The following is a 22,147-nucleotide window of genomic DNA, read 5'->3' on the forward strand; positions in this document are numbered from 1 at the left end:
ACCACCCGTGTATGTACGGACCGAACCCCCACCCCAGCAGAGTATGTACGCACCGAACCACCAGCCGTGTATGTACGCACCAAACCCCCACCCCAGCCGTGTATGTAGGCACCGAACCACCAGCCGTGTATGTACGCACCAAACACCCACCCGTGTATGTACGCCCCCGAACCCCCCCCAGCCGTGTATGTACGCACCGAACCACCAGCCGTGTATGTACGCCCCCGAACCCCCCCCAGCCGTGTATGTACGCACCGAACCACCACCCGTGTATGTACGCACCAAACCCCCACCCCAGCCGTGTATGTACGCACCTAACCACCACCCCACCAGGGAATGTACGGACCGCACCCCCACCAGTGCATGTACGGACCGTACTGACGCCAAAAAAACACGTACTGAACCCGGACAAACCATATTTACACAAGGAGAGTCAAGTAGAGTTTCCCCACACCACCAAACAGGCCCAACAACCCCACAAACATCACATACACTCACCTGCAACTGCCAAACTGCCAAACAGAGGCCCAAAACTCAATCACTCCTCATAACACACCCACACAAATTTCAAACACAGCCACACCCACAAATGGACCAATAAAAATGGACCACACACACAAACCATGAGCCTTTGCAACAGACCCACTGCTGCCAGAGCCCACAGACGACCCACACCACCATACTTGAACCTCACACTTGCATACCTTCACACAACCACCTACACAAACACCCCCTCATCACATTCACACACACACCTCCACTACCACACCCACACACCCACAGCCATCCACACCCACACCCCCACAACCACACCCCACGCCATGTCCACCACCAAGAATCCAAAGTTCACAAAGGAGGAGCTGGAGATCCTTGTCGACGAAATCCTCAGAGTCGAGCCACAGCTCTTTGGGACATTGGTCAGACAGACCAGCATATCCGAAAAAACCGCCATGTGGCAGAGGATCGTCGATTCTGTGAATGCTGTTGGGACAACCAGAAGGACCAGGCACGAGTGCCAATCCAGGTGGTACGATCTGCGGAGGACGGTCAAGAGGAAGATGACTGACAATCACAACCAGGGGAACATCACTGGAGGAGGGCCGCCCCCCAGACCGGTACAATACCATCCCTGGGAGGAGAAGGTGATGTCCACGCTGGCGGTGGAGGGACTACACGGACTGCCAGGACTCCCAGACCCTGGTGAGTACACAAACAACTCACCTCACATGGGGGGGATGCCATACACAATCAATCATGCATGCCACCCCCCCCAAGCCACCACCGGACACAACAACACTCCACAAACACACACATGCCACTGGCACCTCCATGCCCCATGCATCAATCAGGGCCATGCCAAGTCACAGGCCACACAAAACACCAACACAACACAGGATGTGGTCGATGCTGGGAGTGGGGGCAGCAAAACTAACATTGAGCAACTCACAAGCACACAACAATGCCCTCAGCCCATATGGCCCAGGGCACAGCCATACAAACTGTGTGTACCCACACAGTACTGTCTTGCCTGCAAATGATGGCTGCCATGCAGGATGCCATGGGTCTGAAGGCACAATTTGCACATAACAGCAGACAATGAAGATGCATCGCTCTGATAGAGTCTCAGCACACACCGCCACAGCAGCAGCCTACACTCAGACACACTGCCCAATGGGTGCCCGGAGAACAGGGACTAACTCACATGAACAAGCCAATGGCCATTCAAAGACCGGCTAACTGTGTGTGCCCAGGAAGCTGGCCTGAGGTGACAGAGAGTGACAAAGAGAGGGAGGGAGAGGGGGAATGAGAGGGAAGGAGACAGAGGGGGGACACAGGGAGACAGACAGAGGGAGGGAGTAGGGTGACAGAGGGAGACCGACAGAGGGAGGGAGGAGGGTGACAGAGGGAGGGAGGAAGGGAGACACAGGGAGACTAAATCAGCCTTGGGTGGTGTGGCCATGTCCACTCGTCAGCCGGTGGACTGTGTGCATGCAGACCAGGTCTGGCAGTGCCTCAACCCCCCCTTCCGTAGATGAAGACCGGTCCATGTGTCAATCTGTGCACGAGTCCATCCGTGCTGCAGGCACAGACCTAACCACACACCCAGTATACCCACCCACCGTGTCGGTAAGAACCCTGTCACAAAAGCTTCAGTCCCCTACCTGCAACATCAAATTGCCTTGCCAAAACACCATTTGGCCACGTACAGTGCAACACGTAAGGCGCCTCTGCATGGCTCGCTACGCCCGCACACCACACTGCTGACTGTGTACCCAAATAGATGCATCAACTAAGATTGTGTCTCACACATGCGTAAAGCCCTGACAGCTGTGGCCAAGGGACATAGCCATGCACAAGTGCACTGTGAGAGGAATGCAGGACAGATCCAACTACCCAGAGGAAGAGTGCCAAATCAGAAATGCATGCAACATGGATGCCACATGTGACACTGTTAACATTGTCTCTCTCACACACAGGTCAACGTCGACGAACACCCCCCAACACTGGGGGGGAAGTCACACAGGACCAGGCTCCGCGGGATGATGACCCCACCGCCAGCGATGACTCTCACCACTCCGTGGATGACCCAGACCAACCTGGCCCCTCTGGTGTCCAACCACCTGCAGCACCTGCGTCAGGTACAACTGTGCCAACCACCACCCCCATTCCTGCCACATCCCAGGAGACGTCCAGGAGCCCTGCCCGCACACGACCACCCAGCCAGTCTGCCCAGGAGGGACACGGTCCTCCGGGCACCCAGGAGGAGGCAGGCGGCAACGCAGATGCCATCCCTCAGGGGTCCCGGAGACCCGATGCACCCACAACGGCAGGCCAGGTGCACGTGGGCAGGGGTGGCGGGAGTGGAGGACGGCGGAGGCGCGAACCTGACCAGGCAGCTCAGGACCCGGTAGTGTCCCAGGTCAGCAACATCCTGGATACATACCGGCGTGACACCAGGGGCATGGACCAGATTGCGTCCACCCTCAATGACATCAAGGGGACCCTCCAGGAGATGAAGACCCTGCAGTCCAAGCAACATGCCTGTCAACTGCAACACCAAGGAAGGATGGAGGATAGACAGGCTGAGCTCGTGGCGGTGCAAACCCAAATGACCGGTGTACTCCGTCTGATTGCCGACAACATGGGCAACCCTCCCTGTGGCACCAGGCGAAGGCCATTACCAGACACAGGGAGGGATCAGGAGGAGGAGGATTCATCCGACGGAGCGTCACAGACATCGTCACGGACTGCTTCCGAGGGTCCCCGCAGGAAGGTGGGTCGTCCACGAAAAAGACTGTGAGAGTCAGCAGAACATCACCATCTCCCAGGTCACCTGGCCTGGCACCTGGCCCTCTGGCCCAATAGCAGCACATGACATTCTCTGCCACATGGACTTGCTGGTCACTGTCTGACCTATGTTGACGAAGACTGTGGCATGGACTCTGACATTTTGCTACGACAAGGATACCAACTCCCCCAGTGAACTTTGGATTCTACACTCCCGCTGTGCACCTCTTGTCATCCCCACAAACCCGTACCCCACCACAAATAAATTAATCACACTTACAAGATGATGCCGTGATTCTACATTATTACAATACATGTGTGTGTCGTACAGTCAAAGCATGCCTGATCTCAGAATTAACTCCAACCATCCAAACCGTGGGGTCGCAGTCTTGCCCAGGACACACATGGGTCCCAATGTCTCATCTGATACAGACATGGAGTACCAAACTCACCTGTGCTGGGCCCAACCAGCTGAGTGGTTCCCGCACAACTGTGGCTACAGACACATTCAGGGGAGCAACAGTCATGCGCAGAGGTCAGGGATCATGTGGAGTGACCTGGCTTGCCGCTCCCAGGTATGTCTAGACATGTGTCCCTACAATGTGCCGCATGCTTGCGTCAGGCGGATGTTGAGAATGGTGGATAGGCCAAGGTTGGATGCATGGAGATGCCAGAATGCAGTTTAGGATCACTGTGCCACATGGTTGTGTTGGGGTTGTGGGCTGCATCATGAGTGTGGGCGTGGATCTAGAAGGTCATCCTGCAGCTGGCTGTGAAACATTCCCCCCATCCCGTTAGGACGTTGATGTGGCCTGGTTGCCCGACGCAGTAGCAGAGCTGTGCAGATGCACTCCGGATATGGACAAGTACCATGGGAGTCGTGAGGCACATGTCCGTAGACTGCAGGGTAGGATTCTACACAGATGTTGTAGTTTCCCTGGGGGATGGTCTCTCTTGCCTTGAGGTGGATGGAACTGTGCATCTTGTGCATAATACAGTTCCCACTCCCTGACAAACCCCTAGCATCTTGTCACTCTACACATAGACACATATGCACCACCTATGAAAACTATGCCAGACCTGCGGCACGCACAGTGGCAACAGGGCACCATTGACAGGGAAGAGGCACCTTGGAGACAGAGGGACAAATTTATTAGTCATGTGTGTTGGAATGACAATGATACTCTGTCAACACATACACAGGTCATGTGGATGTACATGTGGGAGCAACACTGGCACCCCCCATTGCAACACAGATGCTGGCATCCCATTGACCTGGCACACAAGTGACGGATAACAGCTAAACACCCCCTGCTGCCACGGAGAGGCCGCTATACACCATTGAGGCCCTGATGGGGCAATCACACACCATGTCAACCCGGTGCAACCTGTATGTTTCCGAGGCCAGTGTTACACACAATGATGGCCTCATCACAATCCCCAATCCCCTGCCACATGACAGTCACCAAGTCTGAGCATGGCTCCAGGTGAAGCCTGCCCCATGTCATGTTCCCCATGTAGGATCACCATGTATGCAAATGGAACACACATGAACCGGAGAAGTGCACACAGACTACAAACAATTCACACACCCAAAACGACGTGAGGCATCCCTTACCCTGAGGAGATTTCAACACTTGCCCGTGCATGTGACGCTGAATCAGCACATGTCGCTGTGTTCATGAGGAGTAGCAGGAGCACAACAATGCCACCAGCAGACAGCATGCACATGGACCTGTGGAAGAGAGACACACAAGGATTCAGCACAAAGGAGCACATCCGCAAGCATGTACTTAACACGTATCATGTTGTTAACATGACAGGTGACAATGATGACCCTCAGACAACATCCTTCCATTGCGCCATCACTTGAGTGACACTTCAATACACACCACTGACTCACTTGGCAGACATGCAGATGGACACACACATTGCAACACATGCCACACACGGCCCAATGCGTGCACACTCAGACACTGGAACTCACCACTAAGCAAAGAAGTTGCGTATGAGCCGACTCCGCATGTCCTCCACAGCCTCCTCCTCCTCCACATCACTTGCCCCGTCACCAAGCCCTTCATCCTCCACGGGTGGATGGTCCTGGTCATCTTGATCCAGTATGAGTGGAACAGCTTCCTCCACTGCCATGTTGTGCAGCATGCAGCAGACGATGATGATCTTGCACACCTTCACCGGGGCATATGGGAGTGCTCCGCCGGTCTTGTGGAGGCACCGGAATCGGCTCTTCAGAAGTCCAAACGTCCTCTCAATGACTCTCCTGGTCCGCCCATGTGCGTTGTTGTAGAGGTGCTCGGCAGCCGTGCTGGGGTTGCGGACAGGCGTCATCAGCCATGGCATGTTGGGATAGCCAGCGTCCCCTACAAGGAAACATCATGGACAGAAGTGTGTCAGCACAGGCAGTGAGATTGGAAGATGACGCCAAACACTGAACTGCCAGAGTCTACCCACCAACAATACATGCTCGCTCGTTCCGCAGCTGCAGCATCATTTCTGGCACCCTGCTACGCCTCATGATGAAGGCATCGTGTGCTGATCCTGGAAAGCGAACACAGACATGTGAAATCACCATGTTGGACAGACACACCACAAGGGCATTAATGGAGTGATAATGTTTGCGATTCCTATACACCACCTCCTGTGCCTGTGGTGGTACCAACGCAACATGTGTCCCATCTATGGACCCAATGACATGGGGCATCCCTCCCAGGGCATAGAACTCACGCTTGACATCTGTCAACTGCTCACGATTTGGGAATTTAATGTACTCATCCAGGTGAACCAACATGGCCTCTAAGAAATCATGCAGAACACGGCTGAACATCGTCTGGGACATGCCCCCGACATCAGCAATGGTATGTTGGAACGTACCCGTGGCAAGGAAATGTAGGGCTGCCATCACCTTCAACTTGGGTGTCAGTGCACTTGGATACCTGTGGCGCGGGAGGAGTTGTGCTTCCAGCCGGCCAGTCAACTCATCAATCAACCGTTGGCTGAATCTGTAGCGGCGTATACAGTCCCGTTCATGCAGGGCAGCAATGTCTGGCATACGTCGAGGGAGAGGCGGAGCCCTGTAGTGAAATGGAAGGAACACCTAAGAGTGAGCACTGTACAACAACATCGTCAATGCACTGAGCACATGTTACACAGCCAATACACATATGCCACGTTGTGAGTCAGGTCTGTGCCACAGTTCCTGGACACGAACGCCAGTCAGGTTACACTCCTACCAAGGGACAGCCACTAACGGAGGGGGGCAAGATCACGATGACATGGCATGAGACTAGCTGTGGGCCAGTGTAAGTGAACATGCACACGCATCACAGGATTCACAGACATCCACACATGTGCAGAAGTAGTATGCGTATGGTACAGACAGGTAGTTGGATGCGATATGCACTGGTCACATGTCATAGGAATAGGACAGGCCACACACATTGCCTTTGAGGAGTACATGTCGAGACAGAACATACATAGGGAGCATGTGGATATGTACTTGTGTTGATACTCCGTGTAGTTGGATACATACACACCTCATGGCAAATCACATATGTGGGCTGGTGTGCGGAACAGTGTGCCATGCCCATCGACACACAGACACATGTTGGCAGCAGCAACTGCTGACACATTGAATCACACACCTACAGCAAAATCATGGAAAGACATGCCACACACATGACATGGTTGCAGCATGCAACGCAGCCATACACGTGTCATATGTAATATTCCGCGTACCTGGCATCAGGGGACAGGTGCGGGTGTCCGTGACTGGGACATGCAAGTGACTCATGGCTCCACTAGTGTGTACGACATGCACACATGTCAAAGGAGTGCAGGGGATGTGTGGTACAATGCGCACCATCACACACGACATGTGTACACAGCTCATCGTACATGTGCTTTGCCCACACCTCAGGGGTAAAGTGCCACATCACATCCTGACACACCTGTGTCACACACAGGTGGTATTGCACAGACAATGCATTGGTGTCCACCCTTGGCAATACCTGTCCGCTCCATTCCTGTCTGTGTGCCGCCTGTCACCACTGACAGTTGTTATACGCACCGTACATACGCTCGGAGCGCGTGTATAGGGTCCCTGGGCCAATATTGCCGCTGGCGTATGCGTACGCCACAGTAGTACGGACTGTACACGCGCTTGTGCGGTCCGGATCACAATATGGGCGCTGGCGTATGCGTACGCCACAGTAGTACGGACTGTACACGCGCTTGTACGGTCCGGATCACAATATGGGCGCTGGCGTATGCGTACGCCACAGTAGTACGGAGTGTACACGCGCTTGTACGGTCCGGATCACAATATGGGCGCTGGCGTATGCGTACGCCACAGTAGTACGGACTGTACACGCGCTTGTACGGTCCGGATCACAATATGGGCGCTGGCGTATGCGTACGCCACAGTAGTACGGACTGTACACGCGCTTGTACGGTCCGGATCACAATATGGGCGCTGGCGTATGCGTACGCCACAGTAGTACGGACTGTACACGCGCTTGTACGGTCCGTACTACTGTGGCGTACGCATACGCCAGCGCCCTTATTGTGATCCGGACCGTACAAGCGCGTGTACAGTCCGTACTACTGTGGCGTACGCATACGCCAGCGCCCATATTGTGATCCGGACCGTACAAGCGCGTGTACAGTCCGTACTACTGTGGCGTACGCATACGCCAGCGCCCATATTGTGATCCGGACCGTACAAGCGCGTGTACACTCCGTACTACTGTGGCGTACGCATACGCCAGCGCCCATATTGTGATCCGGACCGTACAAGCGCGTGTACAGTCCGTACTACTGTGGCGTACGCATACGCCAGCGCCCATATTGTGATCCGGACCGTACAAGCGCGTGTACAGTCCGTACTACTGTGGCGTACGCATACGCCAGCGCCCATATTGTGATCCGGACCGTACAAGCGCGTGTACACTCCGTACTACTGTGGCGTACGCATACGCCAGCGCCCATATTGTGATCCGGACCGTACAAGCGCATGTACGGTCGGTATCACTGCTTGTGGGGTGCCCTAGGGCGTGGAACGCACCGTACCTGTGTGTAAATGTATGAAAACACATAGGGGACACATGAGGGACAAGTATAAGGGCCTAAATGCCTGATGGTTGCCATGGAGACTGAGTTAAATTTTTGAATTTGAGCACCAGGTGCACAGCAGAAGTCAGTTGGAAAGAATCTACATTGTTGCAATGTGGATGTTGACTTGACATCATTATCAAAACTGAAACCATGCAAAGCCACACACTGGGGTAGGTTTGAAGGGATTGGATGAAACGTAGGATGCTAATGTGACTGACCAATCAATCTGTACTCCTATACATGAACAGGCCAGCCAGGCATATATAAGGCAGCCAGGTCCCATGAGAGAGCACTTGCCTGCACATCCATTCATCCATTACCACTGCTGCTGATAGTGATTCCTCTGGCACCATGTCCAGGACTGTGGAGAGGTCACAGCCATTCACCCAGGAGGAGAACCTTGCCCTGATAGATGTGATCCTCCCACAGTTCCAGAGCCTGTATGGTCGACCAGGGGTTCAGGTGAGTGCAGACTCCACTAGCTTAGACTGTGCCCCTTTTGTGTGACAGTGACTTCTGGCATTGTGTCCATGTGTGACAGACATGCACTGTTGTTTGGAGTGGGTCCCAGGGTGTGGAAGGCCTCATGTCACCCATGCAGAGCATGCTGTGTTTCCTGTGTGCACTCCTCACTTGCATAGTGCCTACTGTGACAATGAATGCAAGGTGCATGCCACATTCTGCCTGCATACTCCTCCTGGGGATGTTGTTTCCACAGTCCTGATGTGATCCTGTGTTCCCCCCAGTGTGACAGGTGTCAGTACCCATGGATGTGTGTTTGTTCAGTGTACCTGTGCTGTGAGTGTCCAAAGGCCGTGTTCGTCCCCTGCACATTGGTGTGTGTGTTAGTCCCCTGTCATGTGGGTGAGTGCATATGGGGAGTGTTGCACACAAGCAGCATGAGGGATGGATATGGCCTGGCCATCGGATGTGAGCAGGGAGCAGTGCTGTGTGCATGCCGTGCTGAGCCAGCCCCACACCTGTGACACCCCCGTCTACTGGCACATGGGCAGAGTGAGGTGTGTACCCGCAGTTGGCAATGCCATGTGATTGTCCTGTACCTGTGTGTGTCTGTGTACTCTGCTGAGGTAGCATCAGTGTGCTGGGGCAGGTGACTGCTGTGAGGTGCTGTACATAATCCTGGTGTAGCCTGTGAGGCACAGTGTGATCCCTGGTCAGTGAGTGTGTGGTACCCCTCATGCCACCCGTGTGCTTCCACTGGCACGTAGTGCATTTGGCCTTCCACAGTGGATAATGTCCCTATGACAAAGGTGCAATTAGTTGCATGCATACCATGGCCTGTTCATAATGAGGATTGTTCTATATGTGTGTCTCTGTGTCTTTGCTCATGTGGATTAATGTATTCTCTCTTTTGCATCCTCACAGGTAGGCGCCATTGCCAAGGGGGAGATCTGGAGGGAAGCCGTCAGTGCCGTGAGGGGTACAGAGGGTCGGAGGCGGAGCCTGTCTCAGGTGAGGAAACGCTGGCAGGACATCCGGTGCTGGACGAGGAGGATTGCACGGCTCCTGCTGGGGGACTCACCTGAGAGCCGTAAGAACCGTGGCCGCCGTCGTCTGACCCACATCCAGAAGCGTGTGCTGGCGGTGGTCTTCCCCGATATGGACAGGCGCCTACAGGAGAGGCAGCAGCAGGAAGGGGGTAGGTACATGTGTGTCAGTTGTGTGTCCCCAGCCAATGTAAGTGTGCAGTTGCATGGATACACTGCCAGGGTTTGATTGTGCAGTGCGTCAACTTCTCCACAAAGTAGCACAGTGCTGTTCTCACTCCCTCCCTTCCCCTCCTTGCAATGTGTTCCCTGGTCTGTCGCCACTCTTGCACAAGGTTATTTATGCAGGCAGTTCATGCAGGTGCCCTATGCTATCAGCATCATGTGTGGGGGTGATGTGCCACAGGTCTGGGGACCTTGCGTGTGCCCTGGCCAATTTCAGTCATTGTGGTGTCCATGTCACTTGGCACTGATTGTGAATCACGACATAGGGGTGTGTCTCCAAAATGTACAGCCTTCCAGCATGCATGTCCAATTGTGTGCCCTCTGACATGATGTGCCTGAGTGGGAGGCCTGCTAAGTGCAGGGACGGTTGCTTAATTTGCAGTCATGTCCATCCTGGACCATGGAGGAGTGTGGGCACTACTGTGCCCTGGGGCACCTCTTCCTAGGTATCATGTGCGTCATCCAACAATATGGCCATTCACTGTGTCTTTGCCATGGGTTGCGTAGGGTGGCATTGTACCCTGGGCTCAACTGTTAGGACCTACAGGTTGCTACATGTGTCCACTGTACAGGGGGACCCATTTTGCTTGTGCATACTCACAGTGGGCATTACCTGTGTGTGTTGTTGAGACAATCTGATGATGTTTGCCTGTCAATGATGTGTGGACATGGCCACCAGGGGCTGTGTGTTTACAGTCATGAATTAGTGGAGGCCATGTGTTTCCATCCCAGAGTAAGAGGTGTACATACTTTCTCCGTCTCAATGAGATTGTCTCAGGTGTGGGTGGTTTGTGCGTACAAGGCCTACATGTCAGAAGCTTCATCCTCCTTGCTGGGTTTAGCCTGTGTGTGATGTTTGACTGGACATACGCTCAAGGTGCAGTGACCCTGTCATGTGTGGCCTGGTTTCATGTATTGCCTTTGCAGCATGCGGCAAGAGTAAATGGATATGATTCATGCTCATCCCTTTTTGACGACGCAGTGTGGTGCAGGTGCTGTGCACATTTGTCCCCAGAGGCTGACTCCTCTCTAAAATTTCAGGTGCAGTGATTTGCTGTTGTGTCATGATCTCCATTGTGTCTCAGTGGCATGGTGGGTAGAAAAACTGTGTGTTCCATGGCCTACATGTGTACATTGTTTTGTAGGTGTTACTCCTGTTGCTTTTCAGGCTATGCAATGTGACCTATGTATATTTGACTCATGTGACATATGTGTACAGGTGTCTGATTTTCTCCTGTCTCTTCACCTTGCCCACAGCATCGCCGGGGGACACGGAAGGAGACACTAGCACGGACCGGGAGGAGAGATTGAGCACCAGTACCAGCAGTGCTGTCCTGTCTGGCACATGGAGTGGCACGGAGGCCGAAGGGAGTGAGGCGGAGGACCTGTTGACTGCCAACACAGACTATGACGCAGACGGGTCCGAGGCTGAGCTCCCAGAGGTGGCGGAGTCTGCCCCCCCAGCTGATGGCAGCCCTCCACATCCCCCCGCCACCTCAGGTTCCATCACCGGCCTCCCACATGCTCGTGGCCCTTCCCTCCGTGCTCGGTCCCCACATGTCTCCTTCCTGCCAGGCACCGCACCCCCTGCCCCTGTCACCACTGCTGCGGTGAGTGCGGAGTCTGTGGACATCCTGAGGCAGTTGCAGGTTGGTCAGACTGCGATGCTAAATGTCCTCCATGCCCACACCCAGGTGCTGACCCAGATGGAGGCATACATGGAGGGCATGTCGGCTGCGCAGTCTGACCAACGGCAGTTGCTGAGGTCCATAGACTCCACACTGACTGCAGCACTGGATCTCCTGCAGCGCTGCGTAACACCCCCTACCCCTGCCCCATCCACAATTCCCACTCCCGTGCCTGTCCCACGCACATCCAGACGTCAGCGTGCACGCACCCCAACAGACACAGGCACCACACCACCAGGGAAGTCGAAGCGCACACCTCCTGTCACGCACACACAGGGTGAGGAAGGCACACCCACTGGGTCGGGGGGGAAACGTAGAACACGCAGCCACAGTGGGAGTCCGCATTCCACACAACCCACTCCCTCCAAATCCACTCCCCTTAGCTCTCCTGGCCAACAGTCAGTGACAGCATCATCCACTGCGAGTGTGCCCCCCAGCCCCAGGACGACACCACCCCGCAAGCGGTGGAGGCGGGACCCGGCCAGGGGAGTTGAGTCCCCCACCCTGTCCACACCCTCCCCCAGTGGCGCTGCGACCCATCCCTTTGCCCCCCCCCCCTCCTTGGGGCCTGTGGTTGGATTGGGTACGGGGGAGTCGCTGGGGGAACTTGCCGACGTGTGCAGCGCCATTCTGTCCTCCACCTTTGGCGCTGGCACCCCCCCTGTGGCAGATTCATCCCTCCCTGCACCCACAACACCTACCCTTTCCCCTCCTGTCCCTGCGGTGCCTGTTTCCACCCTCCCCCCTGATGCCCCCTCTTCTGTGGATGAAATGGACTTGTGAACTGTGCAGGCAAGCTAGGGGACACACGTCCCGATGTGTACCCCCCCCCCGGACATTGCTGCTGGGCTGGCCCATGGCCCTTGTACATAGTGGACATTTTCTCTGATATATTTTCCTGCTGAATAAAGCCTTTTCTTTTTGTTTTGCACACTGATGCTTTCCTGGACTTGCTGTTGGTGCTGGTGCTCCCTGCGTTGGGGTGGTGATAATGTGTTAGGGGTCTGTGAAATGTTGGAGTGTGCTGCTCATGGGGTGTACCCTGCCATCTGCGTGCCATCACAAAGGTCTCTGCAAATGGTATTTGGTCATGTTTGCTCTCACTGTATGGTGACATTGTCCCAAGGTGTGTTCCGTCCTCTGTGGCCCAGGCCATTTTTCCTGCAGGGTGTCTCCCAAATGCTGTGCTGTGCTGTGTCTACATTTCCTGGATGTGTGAGGGTTGCCTTTCAATATAGCCATGCTGGCTCAGCGATGGCTCCGCCTGCATCTGGGGTATCACCCTTGTAGGTCAATGAACTTGTTGATGGGGTATATTGTCCGATGTCTGGGCACTGCTGGGAGTGATAGGTACACACCCCTCCTGTGTCTGGGCACTGCTGGGAGTGATAGGCACACACCCCTCCTGTGTCTGGGCACTGCTGGGAGGACCCTGCACCCACCCCTCCTGTGTCTGGGCACTGCTGGGGGTGTTTTGCACACCCCATTCTTATAGCAGGTTCGGTGCGTACATGCACGGGTGGGGTGGGGGTTTGGTGCGTACATACACGGCTGGTGTGGTGGTTTGGTGCGTACATACACGGGTGGGCGTTTGGTGCGTACATACACGGGTGGTGGTTTGGTGCGTACATACACGGCTGGGGTGGGGGTTCGGTCCGTACATACACGGGTGGGGGTTCGGGGCGTACATACTCTGCTGGGGTGGGGGTTCGGTCCGTACATACACGGGTGGAGGTTCGGTGCGTACATACACGGCTGGTGGTTCGGTGCGTACATACACGGCTGGGGTGGGGGTTCGGTCCGTACATACACGGGTGGGGGTTCGGGGCGTACATACTCTGCTGGGGTGGGGGTTCGGTCCGTACATACACGGGTGGAGGTTCGGTGCGTACATACACGGCTGGGGTGGGTGTTAGGTGCGTACATACACGGGTGGGGGTTTGGTGCGTACATACACGGCTGGTGGTTCGGTGCGTACATACACGGCTGGGGGTGGGTTCGGTCCGTACATACACGGGTGGGGGTTCGGGGCGTACATACTCTGCTGGGGTGGGGGTTCGGTGCGTACATACACGGGTGGTGGTTCGGTGCGTACATACACGGCTGGGGTGGGTGTTAGGTGCGTACATACACGGGTGGGGGTTTGGTGCGTTCATACACGGCTGGTGGTTCGGTGCGTACATACACGGCTGGGGGGGGGTTCGGTCCGTACATACACGGGTGGGGGTTCGGGGCGTACATACTCTGCTGGGGTGGGGGTTCGGTCCGTACATACACGGGTGGAGGTTCGGTGCGTACATACACGGCTGGGGTGGGTGTTAGGTGCGTACATACACGGGTGGGGGTTTGGTGCGTACATACACGGCTGGTGGTTCGGTGCGTACATACACGGCTGGGGGTGGGTTCGGTCCGTACATACACGGGTGGGGGTTCGGGGCGTACATACTCTGCTGGGGTGGGGGTTCGGTGCGTACATACACGGGTGGTGGTTCGGTGCGTACATACACGGCTGGGGTGGGTGTTAGGTGCGTACATACACGGGTGGGGGTTTGGTGCGTTCATACACGGCTGGTGGTTCGGTGCGTACATACACGGCTGGGGGGGGGTTCGGTCCGTACATACACGGGTGGGGGTTCGGGGCGTACATACTCTGCTGGGGTGGGGGTTCGGTCCGTACATACACGGGTGGAGGTTCGGTGCGTACATACACGGCTGGGGTGGGTGTTAGGTGCGTACATACACGGGTGGGGGTTTGGTGCGTACATACACGGCTGGTGGTTCGGTGCGTACATACACGGCTGGGGGTGGGTTCGGTCCGTACATACACGGGTGGGGGTTCGGGGCGTACATACTCTGCTGGGGTGGGGGTTCGGTGCGTACATACACGGGTGGTGGTTCGGTGCGTACATACACGGCTGGGGTGGGTGTTAGGTGCGTACATACACGGGTGGGGGTTTGGTGCGTTCATACACGGCTGGTGGTTCGGTGCGTACATACACGGCTGGGGGGGGGTTCGGTCCGTACATACACGGGTGGGGGTTCGGGGCGTACATACTCTGCTGGGGTGGGGGTTCGGTGCGTACATACACGGGTGGTGGTTCGGTGCGTACATACACGGCTGGGGTGGGGGTTTGGTGCGTACATACACGGCTGGTGTGGTGGTTTGGTGCGTACATACACGGGTGGGCGTTTGGTGCGTACATACACGGGTGGTGGTTTGGTGCGTACATACACGGCTGGGGTGGTGGTTTGGTGCGTACATACACGGGTGGGGGTTTGGTGCGTACATACACGGGTGGTGGTTTGGTGCGTACATACACGGCTGGGGTGGGGGTTCGGTCCGTACATACACGGGTGGGGGTTCGGGGCGTACATACTCTGCTGGGGTGGGGGTTCGGTCCGTACATACACGGGTGGGGGTTCGGGGCGTACATACTCTGCTGGGGTGGGGGTTCGGTCCGTACATACACGGGTGGGGGTTCGGGGCGTACATACTCTGCTGGTGTGGTGGTTTGGTGCGTACATACACGGGTGGGCGTTTGGTGCGTACATACACGGGTGGTGGTTTGGTGCGTACATACACGGCTGGGGTGGTGGTTTGGTGCGTACATACACGGGTGGTGGTTTGGTGCGTACATACACGGCTGGGGTGGGGGTTCGGTCCGTACATACACGGGTGGGGGTTCGGGGCGTACATACTCTGCTGGGGTGGGGGTTCGGTCCGTACATACACGGGTGGGGGTTCGGTGCGTACATACACGGCTGGGGTGGGGGTTCGGTCCGTACATACACGGGTGGGGGTTCGGGGCGTACATACTCTGCTGGGGTGGGGGTTCGGTCCGTACATACACGGGTGGGGGTTCGGTGCGTACATACACGGCTGGGGTGGGTGTTAGGTGCGTACATACACGGGTGGGGGTTTGGTGCGTACATACACGGCTGGTGGTTCGGTGCGTACATACACGGCTGGGGTGGTGGTTTGGTGCGTACATACACGGGTGGGGGTTTGGTGCGTACATACACGGGTGGGGGTTTGGTGCGTACATACACGGCTGGGGGTTCGGGGCGTACATACCAGGGTGGGGTGGGGGTTCGGGGCGTACATGCACGGGTGGCGCTTGGGTGCGTACATACACGGGTGGGGGTTCGGGGCGTACATACCAGGGTGGGGTGGGGGTTCGGGGCGTACATACACGGGTGGCGCTTGGGTGCGTACATACACGGGTGGCGGTTCGGGGCGTACATACACGGGTGGGGGTTCGGGGCGTACATACACGAGTGGGGGTTCGGGGCGTACATGCACGGGTGGGGGTACGGGCCGTACTTCCACGGGTGGGGGTACGGTCCGTACATACCCCTGCCCACGCTCTGCGTGCCTGGGTACGGGCCGTACCCATGCCTTTGGTGTGTGGGTACGGTGCGTCCCACCATTGTTGCGGGCCGTGGGGTCCGCACCGTACACAGGCCTTGGGGGCGTGGCTACGGGTCGTACCACGCGTACCCCTACATGACCCCAGCAATGCTGGTACGAGCTGTACCAAGGCCTTTCTGACGTGGGTACGGGCCGTACCGCTATTGTTGGAGTGACGTAGGGGGACGCGTGGTACGTTCCGTACCCACGCTCTTGCGGCCTGGGTAGGGTACGTACCGGTTCGCGTGACCATCCACTTCCGTTGTGGCGGACGCTTGCGTTGCTGGCCTTGCCCCCACCCCCTGGAAGTGACCAGGCCCTGATGGTCAGGTATGTCCAGGCCATGTGTGATTTGGTACCATGTGTTGGTGTTGTGTGTCCTGCCCCTGCCCCCCCCTTTGCCCCTGGTTGTTGTGCTGACCTTCTGCGGCGTCTGCGTCGGTTCCTGTACGCCAGGTGGACTGCTAGGAGGGCAGGGATGGCACGTAGGTTCGGGTCCATGTCTGTTCGTCGCGTCCAGCTGCTCCTTGCGTGTGTCGTCCTGATTTCCCGGCAGTTTTTGGCAGCCGGTAAATATTTTCCGTGCGGGATGACGTCGGTTCGAATCGTACTTCCTGGTTCGTGAAACGTAGGCTGGATGCGTACCGACGTCACGTCGGCTCCTTTCAGGATCGGAATTGTGTTTAGTTTCTGTTCGGTCGGTGTTTTGTTCGAATCGTACGGAAATGGTGTTTCCGTATGAATCGTACTTGCATTTTCGGATGGATTTCGCACCGGGTACGAGTCGGACGGAGAAAAGGCTCCGTCCGACGGTTCGTACCCGGTTTTTACCGGATCGGAATTGGCACCCAGGTGTGTGAGGGCAACAAGATCTGAAATTTAGATTTCCCTCTCGTGACCAAATAACAGCAGGCTGGTAGCGACTCTAACTACCCTCGCCTTGAGGAGGAACTGTTCTTTTCTGGTTGTCTCTGTCAAAATCGATACCTGAGCTGAGGTGCTTCCCTGCAAGAGATCCTTGCCACTTGCTAGATGGTATGCTGAAAGCATCTTTACAATCTTCAGAGTTAATGAAGAATGCTATTGACTTTGTAGTCCATTCTGGTACAGTAAAAATTTATTTGGTCCTCATTTACTCTGTGCACACGTTACCTATACACATGCACTATCAGTGCAGAAAGCAAGCAATAATTGAAATTAAATTAAAATTCCATAAACACCAGAAAAATATTTTATCTGTTGTTTTTAATGGCGCGATAATGTGTAATATCTGATAACCACTGTTTTTTCAAGGTATTGAAAAAACTGAAAAAAACCATCAGAATTGACAAAAATAGAAACTGAAAACAGGAAAGCCTACTTATAAATTTATAAAAGCAATTATAGGTTTTCACAGCATTTAAAAGACGATAAAAAATATGCTCAAAATATATTTTAAATTAAATTACCATGCACCCTAAAAAAAGTATAAAAGCAGCTGTCCACCATTTTGAAAACAGTGGTAAACTGACTTTCAGACACACCACACACATTTTGCCTGCCAGGAACAACTTTACTACAAACAGTGCCATCTACAGTTCCAAGTAAGTGAACGCAGTATAAATATATTATATTTACATACTAATTCTTAACATTCTATTAGTCAACATATACCATTTTTTATATTTTACAGATTTTTTAGAAAGAAAAGAAAATGTGCTAAAAACACACCTCACGACACAGTCATTGAAAATGTAATCAATGTGAGTAACCAACACTTTTTCTTTTTAAATTTCTTTTAAATGAAACCGTACAAATATTCAAAATTATAAAAATGTACAAATGTAAAAGCCATACTGCAAACTATTTTTTTAACAAATACTTCAATGAATAAAAATCCAGAATGCTAGAGTGTGCCTAATTACTATTCATAATCAAACATTTGTTAACCTAAAAAAAGTAGAATATTTGCGAGGTTAAAAATAATATTACTACTCAAGCAAATGCTTGGCTCAACTATAATGCAGGATGATATTATTTGTAAAATTACTACTCCTACTCCATTATGTGCTATCCTGAGGGAAAATGCTGAATAATGTCTGGGCAAAATTACTAATACAACTCCTACATGTGTTTTTATCTATGTAAAAATACAATATAGTAGTGGGGGCAAATTACTAATCTCATACGGAAATGTTAATGCAAAAAAAATACTAGATAGTGGTGGGGACCAATTTACTATTCCAACTCCAACAAGTGCATTTCTCTGGGAAAATGCTGGATAGTTGTGGGGCCAAAACTACTATTCCTACTTCAACAGGTATTTGCCACATTGAAAATTTTTGATATTGTTTGGGGTAAAATTAGTATTACTACTCCAAGTTATGCTAGCCTCAATAAAATTGATGGATAGTGTTGGGGGCTAAAATACTATTCCTATTCCGACATGTGCTTGCCTCAGGGAAATTGTTGGATGGTGGTGGGAGCATAATTACTATTCCAACTCCGACAGGTGCTTGCCTCAGGGAAAGTGTTGGATGGTGGTGGGGGCAAAATTACTATTCCTACTCTGAAAGGTGCTTGCCTCAGGGAAAGTGTTGGATAGTGGTGGGGGCAACATTACTGTTCCTACTGTGACAGGTGCTTAGCTCAGGGAAAATGTTGCATGGTGGTGGGGGCAAAATTACTATTCTTATTCCGACAGCTGCTTACATCAGGAAAAATGTTGGATGGTGGTGGGTGCAAAATTACTATTCCTACTCCGACAGGTGCTTGCCACAGGGAAAGTGTTGGATGTTGGTGGGGACAAAAATACTATTCCTACTCCGAAAGGTGCTTACCTCAGGCAAAGTGTTTGATGGTGGTGGGGGCAAAATCACTATTACTATTCCGACAGGTGCTTACATCAATTAAGTGTTGGATGGTGGTGGGTCAAAATTACTATTCCTACTCCGACAGGTGCTTGCCTCACCGAACGCTTTGAATGGTGATGGGGCAAAATTACTATTCCCACTCCAACATGTGCTTGCCTCATGGAAAGTGTTGGATAGCGTTGGGGCCTAAATAACACCAAATGAAACATAGAATTTGTTTTAATTAAGCTAAATATGAAACTATAAAAACACAGCAATAATATTCAAAGTAGAATACAGTTTGCAAAATAGAATTTTAATGCACTGGGAGTTTTTAATCACTTTTCATTTTTTTAAATTTGCTGAATTAACATCCATAAACATATTTTCTCTTTGATAACACAAGCAAGAAACCAAGAAACAAACAAATGTAAATATAACACAAAATAAAAATGTTAATAAAGTTAATTACCAGTAGAAAAATATAACCTATTTCATTCAAACAGAAAGCTCTTCTGAATCAAACATCTATGCAACTGAAAAACCTACATTTTTAAGTTAAATAAATATCTCAGTCTTCTAAAAAAAAATTATAAATCATCACAATAACAATTAAAATCAGAAAAGAACATAACCTTTGAAAAAAAGCCAGACTTACAACTGTTCATCTGTAACCAAAAACTATTCTGTTCTATTGCAGGTGAAATAATTCCAAATATCATAAATTCAAAAACAAATTCCTTTTATTCTCTCTTTCAGACCAAAATAAAAAGAAAAATCATCTACAAAACCAAAAGCATCAAGAAACAGCTACAAAAAAAAAAAATATTACTACAAGTTAAACATATTTCTCTCCCTAGAGATCTTTTTTTAAATATCATAACAGCAATAAAAAGCATCATTTTTTTCTCTTTCAGACCCAAAACAAAATCTTACACGATCCTCCAAACCAAAAGCATCAAGAAACAACTTTTACAAAGGTAAGATTCTAGAAATAATAAATAATAAAACAACGTAACTATTATTATCTCCAAATAAAGCTTTTTTTTAAAAAACATAAAAGTAAAAGTAGAAATGCAACATAGTTAAACAATTAAATCTATCTTCCAACAGCATCAAGTTTAAATAGTATATGAAAATGCATAAATTGTACTGGAAATGTTTTCTTTAAAACAGGTAAACAGAAAAAATTCAAGATAAACTAACCCTTTTATCTTTTCTGTTTCAATCCATAACAGAAAATGAAATCTAATCAAGATGCTAAATATGTGACCTCCAGCCGGGACAACCGCCTACTGAAGCATAGTGGGTATGTTTATTGTAAGGAGAGACAAACTGAGCCCAGGTGTCATTGAAGGTGTGTGCAATACTACTCATCCCATCGCACAGGCCGAGCGGATACTCTTAGTGACTCTGTTTTAAGCACCACAGAACATAACCACTCTGCCTTTGTAGTGGAGATTGAAGTAAGAGAAACAATTAATGAAATAAAAGCTATTGCATCCACCCCCCAATTAACCCTGTCGTGCAGTTTTGAGGGAGGTAGCCCAACACATTCCACAACATGTTGCAAGTAGTATGCCCACAATTTCCATTTTGAGAGGAATATTTCAACGTAAAAAACAAGCAAGTAACCCACAAAGAGTAACCCCCAAACCTTTTCTGACATTAACATTCTTCCAGAACTATCTGTAACAGTTGCTAATGCACCTTTTTTTCCATGACAACAACAACCCTAAAAAAAATACTAATCTTTAGCACACCCCATACTCTTGTTAGGTTGGAGAATAGTGATATTTGGATGATGGATGGGACGCTTAAATCCACACCCCATCCATTCACCAAAATATACACTATTCACGCATATGTTAATAATACAGTTGTTCCCTTAGTTTACAGTTTACTACCTGACAAACAATCCTCAACATACACTGAATTATTGTCAGTGATAAAAGATAAAACAGCAAACAAAAGTCCTAGACAAGTACTAATTGACTCTAAATTGCCTATGATTAATACTATTACCAAATTGGACATGGATGCCCAAATTCAAGTATGTTTTCTTCACTTTCCACAGGCTTATTGGCAAAAAAATCAAAAAACATCCTTAGTTGAGGACTATATATCAGATAGCAAACTACAATTCGAACTAAAAAAATGAACAGCCCTTCGCTTTGTTCCTCCTGACAGTGTAGACGAATAATACACTACAATTACAGACTCGGAAATCTTTACCTTAGACGAAGACAAACTGGCACCCCTTCTAAATTATTTTGAACACACAAAGATTGGCCATCTAAGTAGGTCGGGTCGCAGGAGGAAACCACGTTTCCATGTGAAGTGGGGGAACTGCTACTTGACCTGCTTAGAGGAAGGAGCAAAAACAAACAATGCCATAAAGGGGTGGCACAACTCCTTCAATAAAACAATTGGCAAACCTCATCCTAATTTCTATCATTTCTTGGAAATTTTGAGGAAGGAGCAACATTTCCAAGAAATTTGAATTTTGCAATCATTAACAGGTAGTCTGAACCCACAAATATTAAAAAGAAGAAAGGAAATGTCCAAGAGACTATTGGGTGCAATTCAACATTTTACGTTGATGTTGGCTTCAGACTACCTTGATAATCCTACATATATCCTACATTTCTAACCTACACTATCTCCTTACTGTCTGTTTTGCCCTTAAAAAACCCTATATCAATTGGCATTTAAAAAAAAAATCTAAATAACATTTTTAAGGTAGAGTCTTTTTTCAACTATTGGACTTATGTAGTATCCTAATTTTCACAAATAATCCTTTGTCTTTTTTTAAACCCATTGCACATAATCCACATTTCTTTTTTAACTCCAGGTCCCGAATAAATCTTTAAAAATGTGCACAAGAGTTAAAAAAATAATATCTGTGCATACCTAAAAAAAACACACCCAAAAAAACAATCCCAAAAAAGCGTTGGTTTTTGGCGAAAAACACAACAAAATCCAATGAAGCAATTAATTCTTTTTCGTAAATAATTCCAAATCCATTCCAAGTTCTAAAATCCTTCGCCGAAATTTCATCAAGAA

The sequence above is a fragment of the Triturus cristatus genome, chromosome 3_1 (genome assembly GCF_964204655.1).
Source record: "Triturus cristatus chromosome 3_1, aTriCri1.1, whole genome shotgun sequence".
Lineage (NCBI taxonomy): Eukaryota > Metazoa > Chordata > Amphibia > Caudata > Salamandridae > Triturus > Triturus cristatus.